Source organism: Triticum urartu, chromosome 3, assembly GCF_003073215.2.
Source record: "Triticum urartu cultivar G1812 chromosome 3, Tu2.1, whole genome shotgun sequence".
In the NCBI taxonomy this organism is placed as follows: Eukaryota; Viridiplantae; Streptophyta; class Magnoliopsida; order Poales; family Poaceae; genus Triticum; species Triticum urartu.
Window position 1 is genome coordinate 676,539,186 of NC_053024.1, and position 11,348 is coordinate 676,550,533.

Consider the following 11,348-nt stretch of genomic DNA (forward strand, 5'->3'; position numbering starts at 1 on the left):
CACGCCTAGATATTCTCATAATTATTGCTTTTCTATTAATTGCTCGACAGTAATTGTTCACCCACCATAATACTTATGCTATCTTGAGAGAAGCCACTAGTGAAACCTATGGCCCCTAGGTCTATTGTCCATCATATAAGTTTCCAATCTATTTTATTTTGCAATCTTTACTTTCAAGCTATATCATAAAAATACCAAAAATATTTATCTTATTATTATTATCTCTATCAGATCTCACTCTTGCAAGTGGCCGTGAAGGGATTGACAACCCCTTTATCGCGTTGGTTGCGAGGTTCTTATTTGTTTGTGTAGGTACGAGGTGACTCGCACGTGGTCTCCTACTGGATTGATACCTTGGTTCTAAAAAACTGAGGGAAATACTTATGCTACTTTACCGCATCACCCTTTCCTCTTCAAGGGAAAACCAACGCAATGCTCAAGAGGTAGCAAGAAGGATTTATGGCGCCGTTGCCGGGGAGATCTACGCCAAGTCAAGACATACCAAGTACCCATCACAACTCTTATCCTTCACATTACATTATTTGCCATTTGCCTCTCGTTTCCCTCTCCCCCACTTCACCCTTGCCGTTTTATTCGCCCTCTTTTCCGTTCGCCTCTTTTCCGCTTGCTTCGTCGTTATGGCTAGTCCTTTATCTACTCCTTTGTCTCCCGAGAATGAAGTTCTTAATTTTAAACAAAGGGAGGGAGAAAATCTAAAAGATGCTTGGTACATAATTTGCAATGCGCAAAATGGATCTACTAGGAAGCAATCTACTTTCGTTCTTCTTCGCAATTTTTATGTAGGCATCACTCCTTGGAATAGATATATTCTTTATACCATTACCGGAGGAAATTTCTTGGGTAGCCATACTTTTGATTCTTATAATGCTATGATAGATTTGTTTGGCCTACCACCTCTTTTGGTTAATGGAACTATTTTAACTTTGGAACACGTGATGCAACGTCTTGAAATGATTGAAAATAAAGTTTCCACTGTAGAGTTGATTGAAAATTTGGAAAGAAAGATCCATAACCAAATTACCCAATACGGATCTAAGGTAGGAGTTGCTCTTAAATTTTTAAAGAAAAGGAACCAATGGTTAATGAAAAGATAGATCAAGATTCCACTAGAATTGATAAAATTGAGGATATTATTACCAACCTAGGGTCTGCCTTTTCTTCCGTGAAAAATACTCCTTCTAATGCTAAGATTTCCAAATTGATGTATGTTCCTAAAAATAAGGGTGAAACGTCTAGTAAAGGAAATGCGGACCTCAAATCCATAAGTGTTCACCCCAACTTTCTCACTATCCTTAAGGAACCTTTTGCTACAAATGTTTTTCTTGATTTCGTGCCTAGGAGTTTGATAATTAATAAAAAAAGAAACTCCTAAGAGTTATAGATGTCTTATTGAAGAATTGCCTACCAAAGATGGCAATACCTAGATGTATCTTCGCTTTTGTGCCTAGCTAGGGGCGTTAAACGATAGCGCTTGTTGGGAGGCAACCCAATTTTATTTTTATTCCTTGCTTTTTCCTCCTGTTTAGTAATAAATAATTTATATAGCCTCTGTTTTGGTTGTGTTTTTTGTGTTTAATTAGTGTATGTGCCAAATAGAACCGTTGGGAAGACTTGGGGGATGTCTTTTTGATCTTGTTGTAAAAAACAGAAACTTTAGCGCTCACGAGAATTGCTGCCATTTTTTATTGGAGAGTGATATTTAGTTAATTATTTTTGCAGATGATTAATAGATAAATTATTCACGTCCAGAAATTTATTTTAGAATTTTTGGGGTTCCATAAGTTTGCGTTAGTTACAGATTACTACAGACTGTTCTGTTTTTGACATATTCTGTTTTTCGTGTGTTGTTTGCTTATTTTGATGAATCTATGGCTAGTAATAGAGTTTATAAACCATAGAGAAGTTGAATACAGTAGGTTTAACACCAATATAAATAAAGAATGAGTTCATTACAGTACCTTGAAGTGGTGTTTTGTTTTCTTTCGCTAACGGAGCTCACGGGATTTTCTGTTAAGTTTTGTGTTGTGAAGTTTTCAAGTTTTGGGTAAAGATTTGATAGATTATGGAACAAGGGGTGGCAATAGCCTAAGCTTGGGGATGCTCAAGGCACCCCAAGGTAAATCCAAGGACACCAAAAAGCCTAAGCTTGGGGATGCCCCGGAAGGCATCCCCTCTTTTGTCTTCGTTCGTCGGTAACTTTACTTGGAGCTATATTTTTATTCGCCACATGATATGTGTTTTGCTTGGAGCGTCTTGTATGATTTGAGTCTTTGATTTTTAGTTTACCACAATCATCCTTTCTGTACACACCTTTTGAGAGAGACACACATGAATTGGAATTTATTAGAATACTCTATGTGCTTCACTTATATCTTTTGAGCTATATAGTTTTTGCTCTAGTGCTTCACTTATATCTTTTAGAGCACGTCGGTGGTTCTATTTCATAGAATTAATTGATCTCTCATGCTTCACTTATATTATTTTGAGAGTCCTTTAGAAAAACATGGCAATTTTCTTTTAGGCATAATAAAAACTTTCATATAAGTGCATTGAATACTATGAGAAGTTTGATACTTGATGATTGTTTTGAGATATGGAGATGGTGATATTAGAGTCATGCTAGTTGATTAGTTGTAAATTTGAGAAATACTTGTGCTGAAGTTTGTGATTCCCGTAGCATGCACGTATGGTGAACTGTTATGTGATGAAGTCGGAGCATGATTTATTTATTGATTGCCTTCCTTATGAGTGGCGGTCGGGGACGAGCGATGGTCTTTTCCTACCAATCTAACCCCTAGGAGCATGCGCGTAGTACTTTGTTTCGATAACTAATAGATTTTTGCAATAAGTATGTGCGTTCTTTATGACTAATGTTGAGTCCATGGATTATACGCACCCTCACCCTTCCACCATTGCTAGCCTCTCTAGTACCGCGCAACTTACGCCGGTAGCATAAACCCACCATATACCTTCCTCAAAACAGCCACCATACCTACCTATCATGGCATTTCCATAGACATTCCGAGATATATTGCCATGCAACTTTCCAGCGTTCCGTTTGTTATGACACGCTTCATCATTGTCATATTGCTTTGCATGATCATGTAGTTGACATCGTATTTGTGGCAAAGCCACCGCTCATAATTTTTTTCATACATGTCACTCTTGATTCATTGCATATCGGTACACCGCCGGAGGCATTCACATAGAGTCATATTTTGTTCTAAGTATTGAGTTGTAATTCTTGAGTTGTAAGTAAAAAAGAAGTGTGATGATCATCATTATTAGAGTATTGTCCCAGTGAGGAAAGGATGATGGAGACTATGATTCCCCCACAAGTCGGGATGAGACTCCGGACAAAAAAAAAGAAAAGAGGCCAAAAGAAAAAAAAAGGCCCAAATATAAAAATTGAGAGAAAAAGAGAGAAGGGACAATGTTAGTATCCTTTTTCCACATCATACATCTCCAACGTATCTATAATTTTTGATTGCTCCATGCTATATTATTTACTGTTTTGGATGTTTATGGGCTTTATTATACACTTCTATATCATTTTTGGGACTAACCTATTAACCCAGAGCCCAGTGCCAATTTTTGTTTTTACCTTGTTTTAGGGTTTCGAAGAAAAGGAAAACCAAACGGAGTCCAATTAACCTGAAACTTCATGGAACCCATTTTTGGAAGGAAAAAAGACCAGAAGACTAGAAGTGCACATAAGGGAAGGTTCAAGGAGGCCACGAGGTAGGGGGCGCGCCCACCCCCTGGGCGCGCCCTCCACCCTCGTGGGCCCCTCGTGCCCCCATGACGTACTTCTTCCGCCTATATATCTCCATATACCTTAAAAACATCCGAGAGCACAATAGATCGGGAGTTCCGCCGCCAGAAGCCTCCGTAGCCACCGAAAACCAATCTAGACCCGTTCCGGCACCCTGCCGGAGGGGGGAATCCCTCTCCGGTGGCCATCTTCATCATCCCGGTGCTCTCCATGACGAGGAGGGAGTAGTTCTCCCTCGGGGCCGAGGCTATGTACCAGTAGCTATGTGTTTGATCTCTCTCTCTCTCTCTCTCGTGTTCTTGATTTGGCACGATCTTGATGTATCGCGAGCTTTGCTATTATAGTTGGATCTTATGTTTCTCATCCCCCTCTACTCTCTTGTAATGAATTGAGTTTCCCCTTTGAAGTTATCTTATCAGATTGAGTCTTTAAAGATTTGAGAACACTTGATGTATGTCTTGCCGTGCGTATCTGTGGTGACAATGGGATACCACATGATTCTTTTGATGTATGTTTTGGTGATCAACTTGCGGGTTCCGCCCATGAACCTATGCATAAGGGTTGGCACACGTTTTCGTCGTGATTCTCCGGTAGAACTTTTGGGGCACTCTTTGAGGTCCTATGTGTTGGTTGAATAGATGAATCTGAGATTGTGTGATGCATATCATATAATCATACCCATGGATACTTGAGGTGACATTGGAGTATCTAGGTGACATTAGGGTTTTGGTTGATTTGTATCTTAAGGTGTTATTCTAGTACGAACTCTAGGGCTGTTTGTGACACTAATAGGAATAGCCCAACAGATTGATTGGAAAGAATAACTTTGAGGTGGTTTCGTACCCAACCATAATATCTTCGTTTGTTCTCCGCTATTAGTGACTTTGGAGTGACTCTTTGTTGCATGTCGAGGGATAGTTATATGATCCAATTATGTTATTATTGTTGAGGGAACTTGCACTAGCGAAAGTATGAACCCTAGGCCTTTTTTCAACACATTGCAATACCGTTTACACTCACTTTTATCATTAGTTACCTTGCTGTTTTTATATTTTCAGATTACAAAAACCATTATCTACTATCCATATTGCACTTGTATCACCATCTCTTCGCCGAACTAGTGCACCTATACAATTTACCATTGTATTGGGTGTGTTGGGGACACAAGAGACTCTTTGTTAGTTGGTTGCAGGGTTGCTTGAGGGAGACCATCTTCATCCTACGCCTCCTATGGATTGATAAACCTTAGTTCATCCACTTGAGGGAAATTTTCTACTGTCCTACAAACCTCTGTACTTGGAGGCCCAACAACGTCTACAAGAAGAAGGTTGTGTAGTAGACATCAATCTCTTTTCTGGCGCCGTTGCCGGCGAGGTTAGCGCTTGAAGGTATATCTTTAGATCTTGCAATCGAGTCTTTTAGTTTCTTGTTTTTTATCACTAGTTTAGTTTATAAAAGAAAACTATATAAAAAATGGAATTGAGTTTGTCCCATACGCTTCACCTTTTTAATATCTTTTGTGAGTATGATGGAAAGGATAATTGTGCTCAAGTGCCAGAAGAAGAAATCTATAAAATGTTTGGCACTAAATATTTGAATGATGACCATGATTGCAATGTTGTTAGTATGAATTCCTTGAATATCCATGATGCTAATGATATGCAAAGCCACAAGCTTGGGGAAGCTATGTTTGATGAAGATGATATTTTTTGTCCCCCAAGCTTTGATGAGCAAATTTACTATGATGAAAGCATGCCTCCTATCTATGATGATTATTGTGGTGAAACGTATGCTTTAAATAATAATGATAACCATGAAACTTGTGATCGATCTTAATTTTCAATCACATGATAGTTATTTTGTTGAGTTTTCCCCCACTATTATTCATGAGAAGAAATTTGCTTATGTGGAGAGTAATAAAAATTCTATGCTTGTAGATCATGAAAAGAATGCTTTAGGTGCTTGTTATATTGTTTAATTCATTCATTATGCTACTGAAAATTATTATGAGGGAGGAATATATGCTTGTAGGAATTGCAATAATATCAAGTGTCCTCTCTATGTGCTTAAAATTTTAAAGTTAGGCTTGTTTTGCCTTCCTATGCTAGTTGATTGTTGTTACCATAAGATGTTTGCTCACAAAATCCCTATGCATAGGAAGTGGGTTAGGCTTAAATGTGCTAGTCATATTCTTCATGATGCTCTCTTTATGTTACAATTCTTATCTTTTATGTGAGCATCATTGAAATCATCATGCCTAGCTAGGGGCGTTAAACGATAGCGCTTGTTGGGAGGCAACCCAATTTTATTTTTGTTCCTTGATTTTTGCTCCTGTTTAGTAATAAATAATTTATCTAGCCACTGTTATGATTGAGTTTTTTATGTTTTAATTAGTGTTTGTGCCAAGTAGAACCGTTGGGAAGACTTGGGGAAAGTGTTGTTGATCATGCTGTAAAAAACAGAAACTTTAGCGCTCACGAGAATTGCTGCCATTTTTTATTGGAGAGTGCTATTTAGTTAATTATTTTTGCAGTTGATTAATAGATAAATTCCTCAGGTCCAGCAATTTATTTTAGAATTTGTGGGGTTCCAGAAGTATACGTTTGATCCAGATTACTACAGACTGTTCTGTTTTTGACAGATTCTGTTTTCGATGTGTTGTTTGCTTATTTTGATGAATCTATGAGTAGTATCGGAGGGTATGAACCATAGATAAGTTGGAATAAAGTAGGTTTAACACCAATATAAATAAATAATGAGTTCATTACAGTACCTTATGATGGTGATTTGCTTTCTTATACTAACGGAGCTTACGAGTTTTCTGTTAAGTTTTGTGTTGTGAAGTTTTCAAGTTTTGGGTAAAGATTCGATGGACTATGGAATAAGGAGTGGAAAGAGCCTAAGATTGGGGATGCCCAAGGCACCCCAAGGTAATATTCAAGGACAAACAAAATCCTAAGCTTGGGGATGCCCCGGAAGGCATCCCCTCTTTCGTCTTCGTCCATCGGTAACTTTACTTGGAGCTATATTTTTATTTACCACATGATATGTGTTTTGCTTGGAGCGTCATTTTATTTTATTTTGTTTTGCTTGCTGTTTGAATAAAATACCAAGATCTGAAATTCTTAAATGTTAGAGAGTCTTCACATAGTTGCATAATTATTCAACTACTCATTGATCTTCACTTATATCTTTCGGAGTAGTTTGTTGTTTGCTCTAGTACTTCACTTATATCTTTTAGAGCATGGTGGTAGTTTTATAAATAGATGAACTCTCGTTCTTCACTTATATTATTTTGAGAGTCTTTTAGAACAGCATGGTAGTTTGCTTTGGATATGAATCTAGTCCTAATATGATAGGCATCCAAGATGGGTATAATAAAAACTTTCATATAGAGTGCATTGAATACTAAGAGAAGTTTGATACTTGATAATTGTTTTGAGATATGGAGATGGTGATATTAGAGTCATGCAAGTTGAGTAGTTGTGAATTTGATAAATACTTGTGTTAAAGCTTGTGATTCTCGTAGCATGCACGTATGGTGAACCGTTATGTGATGAAGTCGGAGCATGATGTATTTATTGATTGTCCTCCTTATGAGTGGCGTCCTACCAATCTATCTCCCTAGGAGCATGCGCGTAGTACTTTGTTTCGATAACTAATAGATTTTTTCAATAAGTATGTGAGTTCTTTATGACTAATGTTGAGTCCGTGGATTATACGCACTCTCACCCTTCCACCATTGCTAGCCTCTCTAGTACCGCGCAACTTTCGCCGGTACCATAAACCCACCATATACCTTCCTCAAAACAGCCACCATACCTACCTATTATGGCATTTCCATAGCCATTCCGAGATATATTGCCATGCAACTTTCCATTGTTCCGTTATTATGACATGCTTCATCATTGTCATATTGCTTTGCATGATCATGTAGTTGACATCGTATTTGTGGCAAAGCCACCGTTCATAATTCTTTCATACATGTCACTCATGAGTCATTGCACATCCCGGTACACCGCCGGAGGCATTCATATAGAGTCATATCCTGTTCTAAGTATCGAGTTGTAATTCTTGAGTTGTAAGAAAATAAAAGTGTGATGATCATCATTATTAGAGCATTGTCCCAGTGAGGAAAGGATGATGGAGACTATGATTCCCCCACAAGTCGGGATGAGACTCCGGACGAAAATAAATAAATAAAAAAGGCCAAAGAAGCCCAAATAAAAAAAAAGAGAAAAGAGGCCATAAAAAAAGAGAGGGCCCAAATAAAAAAAGAAAATAATAAAAAATGAGAGAAAAAGAGAGAAGGGGCAATGCTACTATCCTTTTACCACACTTGTGCTTCAAAGTAGCACCATGATCTTCATGATAGAGAGTCTCCTATGTTGTCACTTTCATATACTAGTTGGAATCTTTCATTATAGAACTTGGCTTGTATATTCCAATGATGGGCTTCCTCAAATTGCCCTAGGTCTTCGTGAGCAAGCGAGTTGGATGCACACCCACTTAGTTTATTTTTGAGCTTTCATATACTTATAGCTGTAGTGCATCCGTTGCATGGCAATCCCTACTCACTCACATTGATATCTATTGATGGGCATCTCCATAGCCCATTGATACGCCTAGTTGATGTGAGACTATCTTCTCCTTTTTGTCTTCTCCACAACCACCATTCTATTCCACCTATAGTGCTATGTCCATGGCTCACGCTCATGTATTGCGTGAAGATTGAAAAAGTTTGAGAACACCAAAAGTATGAAACAATTGCTTGGCTTGTCATCAGGGTTGTGCATGATTTAAATATTTTGTGTGGTGAAGATAGAGCATAGCCAGACTATATGATTTTGTAGGGATAACTTTCTTTAGCCATGTTATTTTGAGAAGACATAATTGCTTAGTGTGCTTGAAGTATTATTATTTTTATGTCAATATGAACTTTTATCTTGAATCTTATGGATCTGAATATTCATGCCACAATTAAGAAGAATCACACTGAAATTATGCCAAGTAGCACTCCGCATCAAAAATTCTATTTTATCATTTACCTACTAGAGGACGAGCAGGAATTAAGCTTGGGGATGCTGATACGTCTCCAACGTATCTATAATTTTTGATTGCTCCATGCTATTATCTACTGTTTTGGATGTTTATGGGCTTTATTATACACTTTTATATCATTTTTGGGACCAACCTATTGACCCAGAGCCCAGTGCCAGTTTCTGTTTTTTACCTTATTTTAGGGGTTCGAAGAAAAGGAAAACCAAACGGAGTCCAATTGACCTGAAACTTCACGGAACCCATTTTTGGAAGGAAAGAAGCCCAGCTGACTTGAAGTGCACGTAAGGGAAGCTTCGAGGAGGCCACGAGGTAGGGGGGCGCGCCCACCCCCCTGGGCGCGCCCTCCACCCTCGTGGGCCCCCTAACGTACTTCTTCCGCCTATATATCTCCATATACCCTAAAAACATCCGAGAGCGCAATAGATCGGGAGTTCCGCCACCAGAAGCCTCCGTAGCCACCGAAAACCAATCTAGACCCATTCCGGCACCCTGCCGGAGGGGGGAATCCCTCTCCGGTGGCCATCTTCATCATCCCGGTGCTCTCCATGACGAGGAGGGAGTAGTTCTCCCTCGGGGCCGAGGGTATGTACCAGTAGCTATGTGTTTGATCTCTCTCTCTCGTGTTCTTGATTTGGCACGATCTGGATGTATCGCGAGCTTTGCTATTATAGTTGGATCTTATGTTTCTCCTCCCCCTCTACTCTCTTGTAATGAATTGAGTTTCCCCTTTGAAGTTATCTTATCGGATTGAGTCTTTAAAGATTTGAGAACACTTGATGTATGTCTTGCCGTGCGTATCTGTGGTGACAATGGGATACCACGTGATTCACTTGATGTATGTTTTGGTGATCAACTTGCGGGTTCTGCCCATGAACCTATGCATAAGGGTTGGCACACGTTTTCGTCGTGATTCTCCGGTAGAACTTTGGGGCATTCTTTGAGGTCCTATGTGTTGGTTGAATAGATGAATCTGAGATTGTGTGATGCATATCATATAATCATACCCACAGATACTTGAGGTGACATTGGAGTATCTAGGTGACATTAGGGTTTTGGTTGATTTGTATCTTAAGGTGTTATTCTAGTACGAACTCTAGGGCTGTTTGTGACACTTATAGGAATAGCCCAATGGATTGTTTGGAAAGAATAACTTTGAGGTGGTTTCGTACCCTACCTGTAACATCCCAAATTTGCAATTTGGAATGTTATACACTAGATCATCATGCATAACATATTTTTCTTGCATTTTGGTCGATCCTAGAAATTTCACGCAACTCAAGGACCTTCAGAGAGAGTTGGAGATTTCGTTATTTTCATATTTGAGAGTTTTCTCGAATTTGAAAAAGAGGATCATTTGATTTATTTATTTCATCTTCAATAAGTTTTCCGATATCAAAAATATAAGAGAGGGAATAATATGACTTTTCCAAAATTGAGGAAAAATGAAGATTTAATAAATAGATCAAATTTTTGTTTGCCGGAGTTTTATTTGCATTTTTTTGGATAGGGAAAAATGCGCATTTTCGAAAATTGCATTTTAGGTCCGTAGAAAAGTTCATTTTGTTCGGCTCATTTTTAGGAGTCGGGGAAAATTTACTTTAGAAATTTTGGAGCCCGTTTAGATTTTCTTTTCTGTGTTTTTATGCACGCAGAACCGTTTAAAAAAAATCCAGCAGGCCAGCCGGGCCAAGGCCCAGGCCAGCCACCGCCTCCCCAGCGCAGGCAGCCGGCCGCGCCAGGCCATCGTGCGCGCCAGGCGCCAGAGGCAGGAGCCGCCGCCCCTTTTTGATTCCTAGTAGGACTTTAGTCCTACTCCGTTTCCTCTTTTTCTTTCCTATTCCTACTCTATTTCTTGTCCCCTACCCCAAGAAACCCCCTCCCCTCACCAATATAAATACCCCAACACCCCCCCTCCAAATCATCAAACCAAACCCCAAGCCCTCCACCGCACCCCACCCCGCGCCCTACACCGCGCCACCCCACACCCGCGCCGCCGCACCTTGCCCACGCCGCCGCTGCCCTACGCCACGCCGCCGGAGCCTCTCGCCGGAGACCTCGCCGGAGGTTGCCCGCGTCTCTTTTCCTCGGATCGTTTTCTTCTAATCGTTCCGATTCTTTTCTTCTCCTCTGATTCGTTTTCTAGATCGGTTTTTCGTTTCGGTTTTCTTCTCCGAAACCCTAGATCGGATTCTTTTTCTTTTCCGATTTAGTTGCTTTTGGACCGTTCGCCGGACCGTTCGTCCCAACGAACGTGATCACCGGATTCTTCTAGGTTAATGAACGTCTGTTCGTATAACCGTTCTTCTTTTTCTTCTCGTCGGATTTATTCCGCGATCGCGATCTCAGATCCGATCTTCGTTCTAGTCTTTCTTCTCGCTCGTTTATCGGAATCAGGTGATTCAAGCGCCCGGATTTTCGTTTCGAAACCGCCGTTCCGTCTAATCAACTTGAACAAGTTTTTGCTACGGTAAAATTTGACCTAGTTTCAACT